Here is a 21,993-nt window from a genome sequence, read left to right as displayed (position 1 = left end):
AGTACATTGTGATAGCAACGCTTTGTTACTTTTTGTTTTTGTGTGAACTTTTCTACTCTTTTCATGAAGTGTAACACTTCTCAGTCCCTTAAGTTGACATTCGTTTGCATCTTTCACTTTAATACTGTAGTCTACTAATGTTTTCAGTCCCTTTTCTTTTACTATACATGTAACACCATCACCGAGAAGTTTCTCACAGATAAAACATTTTTCAGCTGATATCTTGAACGTAGATGATCTAATAGACCTGATTACTTATCCTTAGTCACACCTGCAATGAATGAAAAATACATTAACTTGTATTTTATATAAAAGAATCATTAAAACAAAATAGTATCATATAATTTTCGTTAAGGTTCTGCTACAACAACTCAGTTTTGGCGCCATTTTTCCAAGATGGAGGCCCAATCCGGGATGGTAAATTTGTGCAAAATCAGTAAAATAAAAAAAAAAAAAATTTAAAAAAAATGCTTTTCCTCTGTATGCGTTTTCTCATGTTGTTAGATCACACAAACAAATTTAAAAAAAAAAAATCTTAAAATATTTCCAAAGAAACTGCTTTCTCCTGTATATGCTTTTTTAAGGTTGTTGGATTACCCAAATAATAATAATAATAATAATAACTTCCCAAAGTATTTCCAAAGAAACTGTTTTTCTTCTATATGCATTTCCTCATACGTTTTAGGTTACATGAATAGTGGAATTCATAATTTTTGGGGTCGCTGTAATGAATAGCGACAGTTTTAATCAAATTCAACCTGTCATACTCCACTCCCCAAGAAGGGGGTGAAACTTCAAAAGTAATTGAAAACGAAAGATATTAGTGTTGAACTCATAGTCTTCGAGATCGCTGAGTTTAACGGTATCAGTTTTCATGATGATCAAGTTCATCATTACCCTTTCAGGTGGGAGTTTTTAAAAATTATCAGATAAGTTAGGTAATTAGTAACTACTGTTAATTAGAGCGAATTAAACACATTAACATATTTTCTCGCGCTTGCGCGGGACACTGTGGGTTGAGAGTTCCAAATATTAGTTTATTGTAAATCTTTAAAAAAATCCAAAATTTTCCCGCCCTGTGCTCGAGCACAGAATAGCACTTACCTAAATACGGGCCTAGATAAATGTAGTGACATGGGACAAAATTTTGGGTGATATCTCATGTTAGGGCATAAAATTGTAATACTTACGGAAGAAGTTGTGTATTTGATTTTCCAATATGAGTGAAAAGGTAGAAATACGAAGCAGAAGGTTTGCTCTGTATTTCATAATACTCAATAACGAAGACATGATGAAAAGAAATGCTATGTCAAAGCAGAATGCAAAGTGATAATGCAAGTGTCGCAAAACCTTGCGACATACAATGTGTAAGCCCACCTTCGCTGACGCGCCTCCGCGTTATGGACGCAACCCTTACTGCCGCTCGGGCCCGCTGCTGCATAGTTAATTCGTGCTTAGCGCACTATAGTTCTTATGCCATACATCCACACACTGAAGTCAATCTGAACCTATCAATGAGCACTTCCTTTAAGAAACACTCTCTAAGGTAGTAAGAGTACATGCGATGCTGAAATTCATTTTTCGTGAATGTAAGTAATCCCTCATCCCTGAAACACGCGACAAGGAAGAATGACATTCACAAATTTTCAGTAGCAGTTTCGAAGCCATATGCTACATCGCAGAGAGAAGGTAAGGATACTTTTCTTAGTAATTTAGCAGTAGTGCGTAGATTCTAACACTTAACAGTTTAAATGCACTAATTTCGCTCAGTAATGCTATATAGCGTCCCATGGATTAATTGCCGTATCGCCGGACCAATTTTAGAACATTTACTAGGTCAATTGGAGAATTTATTTAAGTTTGTGAGGAGGAATGAGTGAAAGTGAAGTAAGTGAAACTGTAAAATTGAAGAAAGTTTTTGATTTAGTTAGTTGTTTTTATGTTGTAAGCGGCACTGTATGTGGAGGCGGAAGGACTATTTCGCGGAGAGGTTCACTTTTTATTATGTAGTAGCATGGCGTTGTGGAAGAAGGAATAGCATTTCGAGGGCTATTCAGCGGAGTATTTGTTTAAGGAAAGAAAACCCTACGAAACTGTTGTACACGATTTTCTTCTTGAAATTGGAAAAGTTTACAAGTCTCAGTTTTGAAGGCAAGTGACTTCTGACGGGAATGTAATCAGTGTGCGGAAGCTGTATTGTATGTTAACAAGTGAAGCATTGCAAGTATGAAACCATGACATGCACTATTGACATTTTCATGATTGCCAAAACCCACATCATGACCCTCGCTTACGTGTATACCCACCGTCACTGACGCGCCTACTCCCTTCGGACGCATCCCCTCGCATCGCTCACATTCCCTACTGTGTTACTGCCCTGTCTCGATTAGATAGCAGTCGTGCTCTTTAGTGCCCACCTAGCACAGGTTGGCTTTTTAGCACTAGTTTTTATTCCCCTAACGAAAGGTAACGTCATCTAATGTAACTCTATGTAATCCAACAAAATATACCCGAATGCAGCACATTTTGGCAAACGTACCCTAATACCGCGTCCCACGGATATAGCAAAGAGCAAAATGAAATTATGAAATATTTGAGATTAACAGTCGATAATGAAAGCCTGACATGAAACTGGGGTATTTCTAGGTAAAGGTACGTGAAAGGAAGAACAGGTAAGTTGTAATACAACGTTGAAAACAGGTGAATGTGGGCTTTGTCCAGGGCCGCCATCAACAGCAGTTTAGCGCACTACTAACATGAAACGATGACATATAGAAACTCGTATCATTGCCAAAACTTACTTGTTTTCAGTATTCTCGCTGACGCGCCTGCTTCTTTCGCAAACAATACTGAGAGCGCCCAACAGCTTCGCACTGTTCTAACTAGTGTTCGTGCTTTTTCAGTGGCGTCAGAGTTGTAATTTTTCAAGTACTTCTGATGTCCCTTGAATTTTATGTTACGTGAAATGAGGTATTTTCATGTCCCACAGCACAAATTATTTAACATTTATTTAGAGTGGTGTATGAAACGTATACCTGATCACCACCACCATTATTTTGGTAATAGTTAAGAACAGCTACTTCTCATCTCCCGTGCACGAGGATACATCTTACTGTTGTACTACCTAAACACCCTAAGTACAAGGGCAAGAACTCAGTCTATTACCTACTTTTTAACATCCTAGATAGTCAATGAATAATTCCTGAAAGTATGGCATTTATCGTCCTTCCCTAAATGGAAAGTACGGGTTAAATTCCAAACTTGGGCGTCCATTTCCAGCAAAATTTTTAAAATTTACAGGAAAGATATGGATACTTTGATCATTTGTGTGCTTGATAATACATAAGAGTCCCGAAAAATCTGTTTATTTCTTATATATAAGCGGTTATAAACATGGGACTATACGGTGAGCGGAGGGAACTACTTGGCGCAAGGTAACCGAACAGTTGCATTGTGGGAAAGAAACGAGCATTTATGTTATCAACATGGCGAATGTACAAGGGGAATTAACTAACAGTTTTAACATTTGTGAAGCAATACGTTGATAACGAGCAAAATCTTTTAAAAGTTTGTGAAGAGCACGGATTAATGAACCTAATAACAAATTGCAGGAAGTGTGGAAAGGAGATAACAGCGAAGAAACGTGGCAAAAGCGGACGCCCAACTTCGGAATATATGCCGAAAGTACGGCTCCTTAACTATAACCTTCTTCCTTATAAAGAAGTCTCCGTAAACATCAAGTACCACTAGAAAATTAGCAAATTTTGGTTTGGTGGTCAAATTGTGTCTTCGTAAACATCAAGTACACTAGAAAATTAGCAAATTTTGGTTTGGTGGTCAAATTGTATCCCATTAAATATAACTTACCAAACAAATATGGATTTTAACAGCGACTCAACATGACATAGACCTTTAAAATCTTTTATACTTACAAAATAAATTACAAACTTGGTATTGTATCTCGCTTTACTGACACTGTATACTTTTGTCTTGTGTTGTCTTCAGACCATTATCGGTCAAATAGGTAGGTGCACAAGCATTAAAGTTATGTGTGCTACAATTGCAAAAGTGTCTTATCTGTACCTCACACAGAGGATGAGTGATTAAGGAACAAAATTGAATAAAATAGAGAACACAAGTGGGAAGAAAGGATACAATCGGAAAAAAGGTAAAAGTCAGGAAAAGGCCAAAATCGGGAAAGAAGTTTGAAAGAGTCACAGTGACAGTGAAAGAGAGCTGAAAGCCAAGTTGAACAGGACAAAAAGTTAGAAAAAGTGGGAAGTGTCAAATGAAAAAAAGAGTATGAAAAGAACGGGTGTATATACATGTAAATGTAAAAGAAAGTGTAAGTGTAGTGTAGGTATATGGGAAATTCCACTCAAATATCTTCCTCACATAGTACCACCACACACTAGGCACTCGCAGTAACGGCCACTGTCGAACTGCAAATCTTTCATTTACAATTCTTCTGTATACTTTTAACCATCCTTGCTTTCAACCGCACACACGGATTTCTTTTGTCAATCTTCTTCTTCTTTCAAAAAAATTACATGCTTTATGTGCATAGATAAAATGTTTGACTTTCTATGGGCGCTACTTTTAAGCTATAAGTTGATATAATTCAAGGATGTTATAAATAGAAGATCTGCCCATACAACAAAATTGTGAAGCCATACGTCACAGCTTTGCCACACCTGCTCTGCCCACTCCGCGCCACTAAGATCGCGTTTCGAGCCAACAATCATGGCGGAAACGAGAGTAACCAATCAGGCGTGCCGACTCACACGAAGCTCGGTTGTTTTTTGGCTTCATTGAGTTCATATGGTACAGATACATATGGGCAGATCCTCTATTTTATAACATCCTTGATATAATTGCTAAAATTTGTTATATGTAATAATTGATTAGGAAAACTGTAAAGCCTTCTCACATGGACCTGAACTTGGGCCTCAACCCAGGTTACAACTTGAAAATGTTGTTTAACTCAAATACCATGCAATTTCTTTTATCCTGAAGTGATGTAGGGATCTCAGACGATCCTTTCTTTCCTTCTTTCTAGTGCTTTATTAGGTAGCGACTGCATCCACACCCAGGTACGATATTAGTGTGAAAACTAGATGGAGGTTTTTCCATTTCTAGCCAATAGCTACTCGTACATCAGTTTTAGTGACGTCAAAAGGCAGAACGTCATAAACAATTTGTAACATGCTTTCTTATTGGGTAAGGAAATTAAATAGTGACCGTCTGCTATGTGTGGAAATCTAAATTAGCGCACGAAAGAAACTGACGACGCGTTTGAGAATGAGTCGGTTGAATTTCATGGTAAGCAAGTAAAATTCAAAGCTCCGCTTAGTAGTAGTAGTTTTTTTTTTAATTACCGGTATGTTATTTAATAACAGAACAATATTTTCTTGAATGTAGTTGTAAAGTAGTAATTTTCTTAAACATATTATGGTATGTTATGTGATATACTAATAACAACGAGATTAGGTGCAGAATATAAATTCCGATTATTTTTGGAGTATGTTGAGGAGAAGAAGTCCAGAAGCTTGTAAAAAAACAAAATTTACAGGAGAAATGAATGATGCAAGTATTTAGACGTAATGTAACCAAATCTATTCTAAGCTAACCTAAACTAGTCTAGGGTAGTGTTTAGCCTTGGGGGGGGGGATAGGTTTTTACCGACTTTTTTGCGATATTCTATTCACATTGGTTTGGCTTAGATTAACAACATTTAATTCAAACAGTATTGCCGAGCGAGCGTTAGCGAGTGAAGGCGGGTTAGACACCCGCAGGGTACATTCTCTTCTGTCTTCTTTAGTGTTGGCCCCCAATTACTAAAGATTTACCGTAATCTACTAGCAGAAATAAGCGAATTTCTATTACTTTTTTTGGAAAATTATGCTGGATCCCTAAACTAATATAATATAACATAAACTAATCTAAACTAAGTTAATGTAAACAGAAATCACCAAAATTGTAAGTTTTTTTGGATATAGTATTCATAAAGCCGCGTCAGTTCCCGAAGGAGCTGGACGCTCATACTTTTAGGGATTATTCATTGAGTATCTACGAACTTACCAAGGGGGTAACAAAGCGACTTTGATTTACTTATCAACTGATACGAAAATAAAAACGAACGTACCTGTACTTTATATCTGCATGTGCAGTGCCCTTGTACTTTATCTATGACTATGTGTGCGTGTGGGGGGGGATTTAACGCATATCGCATGTCTTGTGCACATGGATACTTCTTAATATTGCACTACGTACAAAAATTTATGGTATTTCATGTAGAAGTGGTAATAGAACACAGAAGAAACGCAGATCACGGCGTTCTCATGTATACTATTACCGTTTTTTTTTTTTTTTTTTTTTTTTTTTAAAGGAAAAGAGCTGGACCCCTTCTGCTAAACGTAAGCTTTATTTTTTTAACCTTTATGGGAAGCAATTTGTTTATATTTCGTGGCATCGACTTGTGGTACGTTTGAAACCTGTCTAGTTTGTGTTAACTTTAGAATAAGGTTACTATCATATGTTACGGACAATATAGGTACTGATTAAGAATAGTCCGTCATAGAAATTGTAATTATGGGTTAAGTTCCAAAGTTGGGCGTCCGTTTCCGGCAAAATTTTTAAAATTTACAGGAAAGATATGGATAATTAGATCGTTTGTGTGCTTGATAATATATAAGAGTGTCGAAAAATCTGTTTATTTGTTATATATAAGCTGTTATAAACATGGGACTATACGGCGAGTGGAGGGAACTACTTGCCGCAAGGTAACCGAACAGTTGCATTGTGGGAAAGAAACGAGCATTTATGTTATCAACATGGCGAATGTACAACGGCAATGAACTAACAGTTTTAACATTTGTGAAGCAATACGTTAATAACGAGCAAAATTTTTTAAAAGTTTGTGAAGAGCACGGATTAATGAACCTAATAACAAATTGCAGAAAGTGCGGAAAAACGTGGCGGAAGCGGACGCCAAACTTCGGAATAAATGCCGTAATTATAGATTAAAATGAGTCTGTGCATGTAAAGAGGAATGTAGTTATAGGATAAAAGCCCAGGTTTTTTTGAAAAACCCGACCCATATGGGTTTTTTAGTTTGTTTTTTTTTTTCGAAATATTTCAATGCGTTTGCTGCAAACGTGTTAAAATGTGACTTACGTTTTTAGATAGTCAATGTCACAACTTGCAACAATTTTTTTATTTACTGGTGTTTTGAAAAATGGCCGTCATTTTGAAATTTTTCATCGGATCACCGAGAAAATCTATACAGCTAATTTAGAGTGTCTCGTGCTTCTACTCTGAAAATTTCAATTTAAAAGACCGAAAATTAAGCTTTGTAGCGTGGATGCCCGTTATTTTGAAAAATAATAATAATAATAATGGCCGCCGTTTTGAAATTTTACGTTGGTATGCCTCCAAAATCTAAACAGGAAATTTAGCGTATCTCGTGCCTTGTAGCCTGAAAATTTAAACTTAGAAGACCGAAAGTTGTACCCTGTAGTGTGTGATACAGGCAGATACCACACACGTGGAGACATGTACATCGTGTCGAGAAGGAGCCTCAGTGACGTTCGCCAAATGTGAATGCCAAATATATTGAATTAAAACTAAGATATCTTTCATGTTTTAAAATGTCGAATATGAAATAAATATTTTCCAGCGTAAAATAAATGATTTTATTGTTGAAGTTGACTTCCGATACTTTGTGCGTTCAATTACGGGGATTTCCCGAGCACTTGTTGCAAGACAGTTATTTCCCGAAAACTAATTTTAAAAAACAAAGGTATAATTCATATTTTGTAAAGTTATCTAAATGCTTTAAATCAAATTATATATATCTTCCAGCGTAAAATAAATAGTTTTATTGTTGAAGTATTCACTTCAGATGCTTTGTGCGTTCGTTTATGGGAATTTCCCGAGCGCTTCTTTCACAACGGAATTTTTCCGAGGATGTAGCTTTCTTTACTGTACATTCAATCTTCCACTAGTATGGAAGTATGAATTCAGCACTTGAAATAGTTAGCGTTACGTAGTCGTCAGAGCTCCAAGTATTAAGCGTCTTAAATTTGACAAGAATTTTTACACTATTGCTGGTGTTGATTCTACAGAATGCATATTTGAAGAGTAGCAACAAATGAACTGAACTAAGCTGCTGCTGTTGGAAAACCAAATTTTACTGAAGAATAATGATTACTTGTATGTCTATAATTATAATTACTTGTGTTTACCATCAAAGGTAAGAAGTCATTCTGATAGTTTTACTAATGTATTTACATATTTCCTGGTAGTACCGGCACCTATGCAGTGACGTAACTAGGGGAACAAACGTGGCTTATTCCCCGGGTGCCTAATTGGGTAAATATTTGGGGGGTGCTAAGTCGAGTTCTTGCCCCGAGCAACAACTAGCGTATTTACATCATTGCACCTATGCCCTTAAATCCGTAAAACCTCGATGTCGCCAAGTTGGGAAGCACACTATTCACGGAAAGTATTTTCTATTTTATTTCAAACAGGCTATAAGCATAATCCATACATTAATTTGCTCCACAATTATCCCAAACTAAGGTTTTTTTTTTTTTTTTTTTTTTCACTGCATTCAGAGATTTATGAAGGTCTTATGTTGAATGTTAATGTGTACCTTAACGTGAAAGCATCTAATTCGCCCAAGAAAAGTCCAAAATCTGGGGGAAAAAATAATTTTCAATGTGATCACCTTAGTTGTACTAATGATATACTAACAATAAGCCACGTGGTTTTTTTTAGATGGGTTCAATACGAAAAAAAACGGGTTTTTTCGGGCTAGGCCGCTTGGGCAAACCCTGACTTGTCATGATTTCATACTAGTAACGTTTCACTTGTAAAGATAAGATATAGCTTCTGTACACTGTGCAGATGTACATTGCCTTTGAGTTAGAAGTCGCTTACCTTCAAAACAGGCTTGTAAACTTTTGCAATTTCAAGAAGAAAATGAATCCCACGTACGGTACCCTTTTCCCACGCTGAAAATAATATTTTCATTTTCTTTTCTGTATTTTCAATTCATTTCCCATTTACCACACACTGTTCGCCTGTTTTACATACCGTGTCTTTCGTAAAATTTCAACAACTGTCTCTCGTTATTTTTCAATAGTTCTATATAACTCACACATGATATTTGACAGCCTTAACATACACGCTCCTTTCGCGGCATTGTCTCCGCGAAATAGTCCACCTCCACATACACTGCCGCTTAGAACTTACAAACTCAACCATTTTCTTAGCTTTTACTACTCCCGTTACCTGACTTTCATTCATTCTTCCTCACAAACTTAAATAAATTCTCCAACTGACCCGGCAAATTTCCTAAGATTGGTCCCGCGATATAGCACTTAACCCTACTAATTTCCTACGGCGCAGTATTTCTGCACCATGTACGGAATCTTTTATGTTTATATGCACTGTCGTTGTCAATATGCGCACCTCTGTTGCTAACGCGCCTGTTCCCTTGGCGCGGGCATCCTTGCTACGCTTTTGGCCTGATTCACTTACATAGCATTCTCACTTTTAACTGCTCCTAACACAAGTTGATGTGTGTATGTATATATATATTTTACAGTCGTTTATATGACACACCCGGACGAGTATTTGTGTCTGGCACCCATAAATTTTACTCCTACCCTTAGAAACGATTTCTAAGGCACTTTGAGTGAATTTCATGGCAATAGCATAGCACGTAGTAATTTCCTGGGTACATCAGTTTGCATGCTTATTGTCAACCTATGCACAATAATTTGGGCATGTGCCAGATTAATAAGGACCTAGAATCTTAGGGAATCATTTAAGGCAAAAAAAATTGAAAGGGAAATGGTTTATTATTCTCAATCAGCACCTTAAATTACTTCACAGATGAAGACTGCTTGATTTGGAACTTAATATAACAACAATCATGCAGGTTAAGAATCTGAGATCATACCTTATGTTGCAATGCATTTCATTCTTTTATGATTAAATATACTCTTACGACCTTCAAACATTTCTTGCGGGACGAGTTTCATTCCTGTGTACAGATTGATTTTTGGAAGGCTTAACTCATGCTCCTCGTTATGACATATGCTATAAAGACTGTCAAGCAAAAGACTACTAACCGTCCTGTGCCAGATGACCACTAGTATGCAAGTAGTATCTCTAACCGAAGCTGGAGTCCGGTGGTGCTTCTGTAGGGAGCATGTGCATCGTCAATGAAAAGAACTGTATAAACAAAATTAGTGGGAAAAACATTTTTGTGGTACAGAACCCCATGCCCATTTCTTTGAGACACTTTTATGACCACACGTTTCCTTACCACAGTACTATTGCAGACCTATTTTATTATAGTTTCCTTATGGAGTATTACATCGTAAAGACCAGACAGTTTGCTTTACGGCTTCGTCATTATAACTCATGTTAGAGGCAATGTACTCATGTATGCATTTTTTTTATTATTATTTGTTTATTTACTGGTCTTGGTCTTTTGGAATAACATTAAGTACTTGCACTTTTTTTTTTCAACATACCTCAAGTTCAATCAAAGTGATAAAAATAACATAATAAAATCATATTTACCATATAGTCCTTCAAAGGGGGTATCGTACACAATATAATATACAGAAGCTGCGATGGCTCAGTGGTCACCCCTGGTGCTGGGGGTCTCTGGTTCGATCCCAGCTCGCGCCAAGTGAACTTTGTGGTGAACAAACACCGTATGCGTGGGTTTATTCGTGGTTCTCCCACTTCCTTCATATCACCATTTCTCATTACCACCGTCTCGCTTACCCTACCCGGCATAATCTTGGGACGTAAAACTCAAAGTTTTCCTTTCATTTTACAGTATATACACTCGAAACGACTGTTTTTATTGATGTAGTATAATGTGAATGACAGTGATACAAGTTGGACATGCGGCGCCCCAATTCTGTGCTGCACTCCTATTTGCCACTTCGGCTTGTGCATTTCTCACTAGGTTTTAAAGCAAATTCCCTTGTATAAAGATTCCTGTTAAAACTAGGTCTAAAATATAGTTAGGAACTTCAAAGTAATACTAGAAGTTAATTTTATGCACACACACACACACACACATAGTAAGTTGAGTTTTAGTCTATACAGTTTGAGCGATTTTCCTTCCTTTCTATTGGTATGTCTTGCCATGGAATTTGTTTCGGGACAGTGAAAAGGCAGATATGTGATTGAACACTATTTAAAGTTTCTGTGCAGGTGAAAAAAAAAAAATCATTTTTGTTGATTTTTTTATTTAAATCGATTTGTTTCATTTAAATCAAATCTGTCTCCTCGTATAATACAAGTCGCGAACTGAAGAAAAAAACATTAGGAATTACTATTAAATGCTAATTATGCTATTTAAGTGAAAGTATTGGGGTTGAATTTTGAATTATCCCCTATCGTTAACCTATATCAATCCCAAACAATGTTTCTTAACCCTTTTAAATTATGTCTCTTTTTAAAGGTAAATTATAGACTTTCAGTCAAGCAGCTACAGCATCATCCCTATTTATCCTAGGATCATGGTACATACATCACTCTCTTTAGAACAGAACAGCTTTTGAAAGGGTAACATTCACATTTCCCTATCATGTCCCTCAAGCGGGAAATTTTGAGAGTAATAGGCATTTTTTTTAACTTTTTAAAATTTTGATCCACTCTGGATTCCCCTATGTTAACGCACAGATCTCAAAATCATCTGGGAAATACTAAGGGTTATGTAAACCTCGAAAACTGCTAGATGGTTTTCGTAGAATAGTTGTACCTTTTGGTATACAGTATAAATCCGGTTTTATACTTTTCAAGGGACTTAACAGAAAAAGAGAAAATGGTGAAAAGCTTTTCAAGCTATATATAATTAACAGTATATAGATTGACAGAGATTATTTGCGATTAGTTTAAATATCTAGCAGTAAAGAACAACATTAAAGTAAACAATTTTCAGAATACATTTTTTACATCTAACTGTTAGTTATTTCTGTCTGGCTATGTATTATTCAATTTGCATAGCAATGGAAGATATTTATGTACTTTTGAAGTTCAATATACAGTTAACTTTTTCCTGTATCCCAAGTTCTTTTTTAAATTTAATTAACCATTTCTCCTCTACATTCGCTGGTTTACAGGATGTGAATGACGGAAAACTCAAATTTTCCTTAACGTAAAAGTGGGAAGTGGAATATATTGTGAACGTAGAGAAACTGAAAAGGCCGAGAAAAATGGTGAGAAAACTAGAATTCTGAAAACTGGTATGTATCTTAATAATTACTAGGGTAAATATTAGATACCTACTTGCAGATTATTCTATTAATTAATAAATAAACAGAATCGATCAAATTCAAAATTACTTTAACCTTCTACCATAAATCATGATTTTAACCATGGCCATCTTGAGTATGTGACACGTTTGCTGTGGTCTTCCAAATGTGGGAACACTATTCTGCGTACGAGTTGCAGGGGGAAAAGATCCTTATGCTAGCACTTAGAATAGCATATTTATCTGTTTATTTCTTTGTTATTTATTTGTATATATATATATATATATATATATATATATATATATATATATATATATATATATATATATATATATATATATATATAATTGTTTTTCGGTTACAGGGTGTCTAGCAGTTATGCCTGTATACCGTAGTAAGTTAAGTACGTGTCATCGCTAAGATGAATAGGATGTGTAACTTCCAGTTTCCCCAAATACAGTAATCGAAGAATTCAATGGATGATGCTTAACGTGTGACTCACCGTAAGTTTGCAACAATAATTGCATCTTGCTTAAGTAAGAGTAGAATGCAAGGCCTAAATACGAGTATAGAGAGGTTGATGTAAGCTCAGAGCAGTAATGTAGAACTTGTACGTGAAGGTGATTGTATTTTGTCATACTGTACATAAAGACATATAGTGTGTTTACATTCGATCAACAAATTAACATTTCAAGGCCAATATTATATCTAAATTTACTTTGAATATTAGAACATAGTAACAAAATGAAAACCCATGAATATTTATCTTAATAGTGCTGTTCAAATACATATTTTTAATATCTTCTTTTTTAAGGTTCCCTTGTATTCAAAGTTTCATACTTCTAATGAATAAGGTGTCAAAAATTTTATTTTCATATTTTAAAATTTAAGTATTTCCGTATTTTTCGAAATATACGAGACGTGGTCAAAAGATACGGTGAATAATTTCACCATATTAGAAACAAAGTAATAAGCTTACATGGAATTTGATTTAATCTCCTTCAAAGTACTGATCTTGGCTAGCAATGCACTTATCGCATCGTTGAATCCAAGACTGGAAGCATTCCTGGAAGGCTTTTGGAAGGGCGTTCAGCTGCTTTGTCGTAACCCTCTTGATGTCAGGAATGGTGTCAAAACTTTTTCCTTTAAGCAGTTTTAATTTTGGGGAAGAGGCAGAACTAGCATGGTACTATATCCGGAGAGTACTGTGGATGTGGACAAACACCAATATTTTTATCGGTCAAAAACTCTTGTTCGTCAGTCAAAAGTCGGAGAATGAATTTCGCACCCACTCTTCTCATTGGCAAATCGGCGGTTAAAATGCTAAAATTGTGAGATGCTAAGTTTTTCGGTAAGCTCTTAAATAGTTATTCGCCTATTTGAACGAACAAATTTTGCACTTTATGCACGTTTTCTTTTTTGTGGTTAATCGACGTGCCGAAGATTGCTTATCCTCTACCGATTCATTTCAGCTTTTAAATCGTTCATACCACTTGTAAACAGTCTTCAGAGTTACAGCATTATCAGCATACACCAATTCAATATTTCGTGAGTTTCTTGGCACTTATCTGCAACTTGAAACAGAACTTAATATTCCGCGTTGTTCGAAATCCATGATGCGCGAAAGACACGGTAAACACGACCTCCCTCTAGCGGCTCTGGACGCGGACTGACAAGTCAGAACGTGTTTCATCTTGACGCTGGCTGTCTCAACGGATCAGCTATCGAACAAATTACATCAAATGAGTGTAGCGTCAGCAGTTGCTGCTTAAAAGGGGAAAAAGTCGTATTTTTGATCACACATTGTACCTGAGAGCTGTTTTCATCCCTGCATTCAAAATTCAAAATTGTGAGATTGTAGAAGTTCGTTTTCTTTGGATTTTATTTGTTTCTTGCGCACTGAATAAACTTTTTTTTTTTTTTTTTTTTTATTGACGTATTTTCAGTAATAATTCTATTTTATTTTATGTATTTATTATCTACACTGAACTAATAGTTTACAGTTCCACGTTAATTGAGGGTCCAATGTCTAGTGTTAGTGGTTTGGTCTATGAAATTCAGTTAATCGTGAATTACCTTTTAACAGGCTTCGAGCCGTATGCTTGAGCTTGAATTAATGAGGAATGTGTTCAGGGAAGATCATTGGACTATATCTGTGTTCCACGTTCTGAGTAGTGAATGGAATGAGGAAATACATTGTCCGTTGTTATATGCACTACAGAACAAGCCCATTTCTTTCGTCTTAAGGTAGTTCACAATGTATTTTACAATTCAGGCACTAAAGAAAACTAAACATAATAGATTTATTTTATTTTTACCCGATTATTTGTCACAGATTTTCTTTCATTTATTTATTTACTTCATTGTTACATACTTAGGAAGTATCGTAGTAGAATTGAGGAGTTTGATGTAATAAGGGCGTAAGCCCTACGCTTAAAAGGTTACTCCCTTTTTGCATCAAATGCATGAGTGGTTTTTATCATGCTTGTTAAGCCTCCTGTCAAAATTTCAACTCGATATCGGAATAAAATGCTGCATATTACATTATTTTATGTAAGAATAAAACTCCACTTAAATTTTCAACATCGTTTTCTCCAAATGCATATTTCAGACTTACGCCCTTATTGCATCAAACTCCCAATTAATATTTAACTATTTTCGAGGTTTATTTTTAAAAATAGGTAAATTGAAGTATTAGGTTCACCATGCTTAAAACTAGCCGTTTATGCAAGATGTACATTACTAACAATTAAAGGACTAAGGAGGGAGTAATTAAAAGTTTTAACGGAGAGCTTTCGAGGGAAAAATCAATTAAACTACTGTACAGTTAACGAAAGTTGGCTTCTGACAGGTTGACAGAACACGTAGTATATTGGAAGCGCTGTTATCAAAGGCTCTGCAACTAACTTAGAATGTTGAACTCATAATTTTATAATTGTAATAATACGAAAGGAACATCTGATTTCCAAATAATAACTATAATATAACTTAGAATATTAATATTCTACAAGAAGATTAAAGAAGGGTTAACACAATTTTCTAAACGTATGCAGCTCCAATATTTCTCTTCATCTAATGCAGAGTCTTCACAATCTTCTAATACTGAATCGAAGTTGGATTCGAACACTGTGTTAAAAAGAAGGTACTTTTTAACCCATTAAAATATACTTTAATTGAACTTCTGCCTTTATAACTTAACAAGGGTATTTCTCAAACACATCCACAAATTATAATGAGTTACTGCTTCTCTGTACTTCGAATACAAATTCTCGTGTAACGGGCAAGTAAAAGACTTTTTCTCTGAGTGTAATTGGAAGACGCATGCAGAACAGAAAATTAAAACTGCAAATGATTTACTATACTCTGTTTCGTGCTAACGTGAAAAAAAAAAAAATAAAAAAAAAAAAAACTAATTCTTTTATTTAAACAACATTAAACAGAATACGTGAGTTAAATAAAGTGTGAAAATATTTGTGAAGCCGAAGCTGTCTTTTGCTGTCTAGAAGTCGAAGGCCACAGAATTGGTTCCCGAAATTACACTAGGAATATAATAATACCATTGTGATTCCCAAGACACACACTATATAAGTATTAATTATTCTTAATATAATTGCTGTATAATCGTTGAGTGATAACTATTTGTTTTGCCTTATTTTTTCTTGTGATATTGTTGCATACTAGAATGTTAGTTTCTCAATATTTTAGAAATGGTTTTCATTGTTTCCAAAACTTTTTTTGTAGGCGAGTTGCAGTACACAAATTGTCACATTCCTTGTAAGGAGCAGAGAATGAAGAAATTTATTATTATGTATGATGTGCACAAGCCTGGAAGAGAGAATGGAGTCAGTTGGATATCAATCTGTGGTGCTTTTGATCAGTTGTGAGCATCCTTTTTGATATCTTGGTGTTGTTCATTGAAATCAACGGACTTACACAAGCTGGAAGTGTGAACGAGTACTCAAGTGCGACCAAATAGAACATTCACGAAATTGAGAACATGATAAAAATTCAATTTTTGAAACAAAATATACTAATTGGTAAATTTAAATTTACTTAACATGATGATAGACAAAGCACTTCATATTTGCTTAAATCAGTAGTTATGGAAGTTTTTGAAAAGTTTCCACGTATTGTCAACGTTTATTCAGGCTCACATGAAACTTGTCAAGTGTAATGTAAGCCTGCCATTTGCTCAGTAGAAATCAAAACACGTATTTATTTATTTATTAAAAAAAAAAAAAAATGTCGGAACTCTTGCAATACCAGTTATTTTCCCTTCTTTTATAATGGCTTCATTTGAACAACTTGTTGAATTTATTGCCCGTTTGTTGCAATACGTGCATGGTGTGTGGTACTTTGTATTCGTTTTACATGTAGGTTTATAACTAGCCAAATATTTCTTTTTATGAATAATCATTAAAACTGAGAAAAAGAGGTTTATAATTATTAGAAAATATCTGGGTATGTTCTAAGTTAAGAGCTAAGATATAAATTCCATATTAGCGGTACAAATCTGAGATGACATACATCATTCTCTGTACTGTATAAACTTGTTAAACTGCATTTAGATAATTGTAAATAATAAGTAGTTTATTATCGAAAATTAGGTTTTTATTCCTGCCTATAAAGATAATCAAGAAAGTTCTGAAGCTTTTTCACCCACCACCTTCGAACATCGATATGTCACCTAAGACGTACCTGGACGATCAAAAATAATCCCCATCAGCATCAACACCCTCTGCCTACGTTCTGGAAGGTCATGGATTCCATCGTAATAGAACCTAATGGGCCGTAAAACAAAGGAGGTATCAAGTGCATTTTGCATCTCTACTAGGGATTTGAACTGGCGTCCTCTAAGGTGATTGTCCAAGGAATGGAACAGGTGATAATCGGATGGTGTAATGTCCACAGAGTATGGCGGAAGCAATAGTATTTCCCATCCAAGGTTTAGAATGGTGTCCCGGGTCATCCTAGCCACGTGGGGCTTAGCGTTGTCCTGCAACAGGAGGTCCCCTTTGCGATTCAGAAGTGCTGACTCCAGAGTTTTAAGTTTTTCTTCAACACGGCTCAACTGCTGACAGTACACAGTTGCGTTGATGCTCTGACCAGCTGGTAGCAGTTTCAGATGCACGATGCCGCGAGCAGTCCACCAAACACACAAGGAAGACCTTCTAGTGCTGTGCTGGTTTCGGCTACTTTGAAACCAGTTAATGGGATAGTAACGAATAATAACGGCTCCGTGGAGCTTCGTACAAGACCCACTTCTCATCACATATCAACACCCTGTTCAGAAATGGCTCCTTCCTCAGACGAGACAGCAAAGAAACGCAAGTATCTGCTCGCGTTGCCTTCTGGCTCGAAGTCAAATTATGTGGGACCTATCGACTCAGTTTGTAGTGCTTTCCAAGTTGTAGGTGCTGCCGAATGGTTTCTCCACTCATACTGAATTGTAGTCCCAGTTCCTCACATATCTGGCCACTGTTCGCCTGAATTGTACATGTGGTGGTCTTCCGGCACGTGGTGCGTCTTCGAGTGTTTCGTCACCGTCCTTAAACTTGTTAAACCACCAATGCACTTTCTACGTAGTCACGATACCCTCACCAAAAGCGTGGCATATTTTCCGCCGCGCTGCAGCGGCATTTGGCCCCAGTTTCAACTTGTACAGCATACACACCCTTGTGACATTCTGTTCCATGTTCATTCTGTCCTTACGCAAGTTCACGGTGTAACTGAACTGCCACGATCACATAGTATGTTGGATATACCCATACCAAGAACTGACCTTCGCCTTATCTCCATTCGCATTCAACTTACGGTGTCCTAGGGACAATTTAACGCAGACCTCCACAAAAACTGACAGAACTTTGTTGGTTACCTTTATAATATTAGTGAATACATTTACGTTTAGGTGCGTATGTTACACTTCGGATTTAGTTAGTATTTCTAATATGTTTTGATTGGGAATAGCTTCAAACATCACCATATTCTTTGATACCAATGAGCCATGCCGAACATCTCATTTCCAGGATTCAATATATTACCAAAATCTATTGAATGTTTAGAAATATATGTATAATCTTTACACTCTTCGAAGAAAGAATGGAGCCAGTTGAAAATCAATTCGTAGTGCTTTTAACCAATTATTAGCATCTATTTTGATATCTTACTGTAGTCCATTGATATCGTCGATCTTAGACAAGCTGGTTTGGAAGTGCATTATATGATTCATGTAATATTTTCTTTCTGGTTAGATCATTGGTTCATATCAGACAGGACATCACCATCAGTGAAAAGTTATTTACATTTTTTTAACGTACGTTGTAGTACGACTCCCCTTTACGTATAGACTCATCAAAGGTCTGATCTTATACAAGTAATGAGAACAGTGTTATAATTCCTATCTGGTTTTATGCATATAAAAACATCTGCTACATTCCCTGAATTTAATTGCCTCCCATCTCTGTATCTTTTTTACCACACCGTGGAAGGCGTCATAACCGTCAGCACGTCAACCTTTGTCAATGTACCGCAGCGATCACCATGTTGTATGTGTGATGTCTTTCCTTGTGTTGTGGTGCTTCCCGCGAAGTGGTCACTTTTGACGAAGAGGTCGCCACGAAGTCCCGGAAAACATTGTTGTGGACTGCACCCACTTGCCACTTCAATCTCGATCCATGCACGTGGTTCGTGTTTCCGAAACATATTGTTATGGCGCATCAAATTGCGTTCTCTAGAACATTGCTTGTTTTGACTGAATAACACATAGTCGTTATCTCTCGCCATACTTCATCGTCTTACATTCCCTTATCACCTGCGGAACTCCTGTATTGCTGAGACACATCCTTCTGACGTGTAAACAGTGTCGCCGTTACTTTTCTAAGCTCTGTATTTGGGAAAGTATATAATTTTTTTTTTTTATCTTTTTCATCAAGTAAATATGAAATTGTGCAGGTCTCATACACTATAAATTTCTTCACAGACAAGGATTAGAGAAACGAACATGTAAAATACGAATCATTTGATATAAATTTAATTTAAGAGTATTAGAAGAATTATGTATATCTCTAAAATGACCACTTCCTTCGAGGTGGAGATGATGTGTTGTTTTCCTGATATTGCTAAGTTTTGGTGTGTATCAATGAAAAGTTCAGTTGTGAAACTACAATCACCTTAAATACAAATTATTTTAACGCGTGATAACTGAAATCATCAATTGTAAATGTAATTGAATTAATTCATAAATTGAAGGAAATGTTTGTATTATGGGTAAGTTTATTAGATATTGTAGTATCTACATCTTTATTCCTTATTTCATAAGTTGTATGCTTTTGGTGTTGGTAACTTTGAACAGCGATCATCATGTTTCAACAGTATACGCAACAGTATGAACAACATTGCGTACAATTGTTTGCTTAGGTTGAAGAAAAGAATTATGACACCATAAATTTATCTGTGAAATGGGGTATATTTACCATACATGTTTTATAAGGACTTCGGGTATTTTTTTTTTTTTTTTTTTCACGTTAAAATAAATGGCTCAATCTCTGAAGTTATTGATAAAGGAATATTTAGGGCTCGCATACTCATTTTTGGTGAGGTGTCTTGTGTTGTAATTTCAGTATTTTTGATTTTTACATGTTGTGTAGAATTGAAGAATAGGATCATGATAACCAAAATATTGTAGTACTTGTAGTTTAGTTTCATTACTTTTTTTCTTCCATCCTCTGTCTTAAGTTCCAGAATAGAAAAAAAGCTTTTCAGTAAAATCCACATAACCTTGTACACAGGTATGTAAGAATTCTGAATATGTAAGATTTTCTGAGGAAATCTTTTTTTTTTTTCTTTCTTTTTTTCTTAGAATATTGAGCTATAGCACATAACGAAATAAAATTCCACTATATCTGGTTTCTGGCTCCTTCCTTCTTACGATAGATATTTTGCTTTTTTTTTTTTATCTACAAATATTATCTACAATAATATCTACAAATTATTAAACATATAGGATGTTTCAAGGGAAAAGGGCAATACTTTGAGAAACGGTAGTATGACTAATTCTAAACAGACAACTTCATATGGGCATTGGTCGTATACTGAATGGTTTGAGAGCTATTGGTTGTGAACCACTTTTTATCTTAGGCTGCTTATTCCTCAGTCTGTCGTCACTTTACAGCGGTGAGACATAACGCACTTAAAATTTGATGGAATGACTTTTCCAACGGTTTGCAACTTGTGGCAGGTGGTGTCTTTGAGAGGGAAGTTGTAGAGTACATGTAACATTAATTTAAGATTTATTTAAGGGAACTGTATGGTAACGTTGATTTCCAATTTCCTTCAATAACTTCCCTTCCAAGATTAACTACAGAGCGAGCAATAAGCAACATAAGGTCAGAAATTGTTCGCAATCTGTAACTCTGAAACCATTGAGAATAGGGCTTATATTCAATTAACTTTTTTGCTTAGAGTCACCTATGTTGACATTTATATTCCAAAGTATTCCTCTTTCTCCCTGAAACACCATATATACAAGCTGCTTTTTCACGTATTTTACCGCTTTGTTGAAATTCGTATTTTACCAATATCGAAATGTTATTTTTGTTCATTCTGTACGTGATCAGAAAGACTAAATCATACCTATTCTACGTTTCTTCGTCATAATTTAAGTGCTTTATTAATGTTTCATAAATATTTAGAAAGTACTTATTTCACGTCGCTTATGCTTAAATATTACCAATATGACTAATTTATTTTAGTTTTTAATTTTAACTGGATCTTAAGTTCTTTATTGTAATCCTTGTACAAGAGTTCATAATCAATTCGAACATTTCATCATTTCCTCAAGCTGAGTATATTTGGAGGATGTTATTAAAAATTTGCGAAGCAAAAATATAATCTGTATCATTTACTAATTTACTCTAAGTTTATTGTCTATACTCTATCAGATATTTAGCGAAAAATTTCTAGTTGCCAATGAAGTATTCTCAAAAGCATTCGACGAAAGAAGGCATTGAATTACGATAAATTTAAATAAGAAAATAAATTTAGGCCAAGATAAGAAAATCTGAGTCGTATTAAATTGTTTGCCATTTAAAAGTTTCATCTACAATATTCGTGTTTAGTTTTGGTGGTAGTAATCGCCTTTTCACGTACATATCTTAGTAGTACCTCAAGTGCTCCTTCTTTGCACGAGTAGGACAATGTTTATGCAAAGACTTGAAAATAAAGAAATCAATGAGATAAATAGCGAAAGCCAAAGTCAGCTACCATGCACGGGAACAATAAGATTTATGCAATTTGAAAATAAATAAGTGAAATAACTAAGAGCAACGTCAAAGAAGTTGTCCCTGTGATATGCCCCTTCTTGCGTAAGCTTAGGTTTAAGTGTAGTTAAGGAAGACCAATACCTGGGCCGATGCCGCCTTTGTCCATTTTTGTGTTTTTCACCCAGTCTCATCCCCCCTCCCTAACGATGGGGGTTGAACTTACCATTAACGGTATCGTCGGTGTCACTGTAATCACAACGACACCGAAAACTATGGATTTGACACTTATATTGGTCTTCTTTATTTTTATTTTTTTTTATGTCGCTCTTCTTTATTTATTTATTTATTTATTTTTATTTTTATTTTTTTTTTATTTTTTTTTTTTTTAGAGCTGGTCTGGGTGTCTTACCGTCACAGTACTTTTTCCCTCAGATTTTAAGTCA

General features: G+C 35.5%; 1 protein-coding gene and 1 long non-coding RNA gene across 3 annotated transcripts in view; one reads left to right on the top strand and one right to left on the bottom strand.

The window, feature by feature from the left end:
• Positions 1-4,089, bottom strand: part of sip1 (septin interacting protein 1) — a 56,936-nt gene extending 52,847 nt beyond the window's left edge. The window contains exon 1 of one of the 2 annotated variants that reach the window (XM_081751974.1): positions 3,933-4,089. The gene's annotated coding sequence lies outside the window, so the exon portion shown is untranslated. Of the gene's footprint in view, positions 1-3,867 lie in introns of both variants that reach the window. The other variant, XM_081751973.1, reaches the window with a different exon arrangement.
• A 1,044-nt stretch (positions 4,090-5,133) lies between these two features.
• On the top strand, positions 5,134-21,270 carry LOC145680849 (uncharacterized). The gene is made up of 4 exons (XR_014130686.1): positions 5,134-5,322; positions 12,159-12,281; positions 12,655-12,793; positions 16,032-21,270. It is a non-coding gene; the product is annotated as an uncharacterized LOC145680849 (long non-coding RNA).
• The last annotated feature ends 723 nt before the right edge of the window (positions 21,271-21,993 follow it).

Source organism: Thermobia domestica, chromosome 3 (genome assembly GCF_964235325.1).
Source record: "Thermobia domestica chromosome 3, izTheDome1.hap1.1, whole genome shotgun sequence".
Taxonomy (NCBI): Eukaryota; Metazoa; Arthropoda; class Insecta; order Zygentoma; family Lepismatidae; genus Thermobia; species Thermobia domestica.
This window is presented reverse-complemented; position numbering and strand designations above follow the sequence as displayed.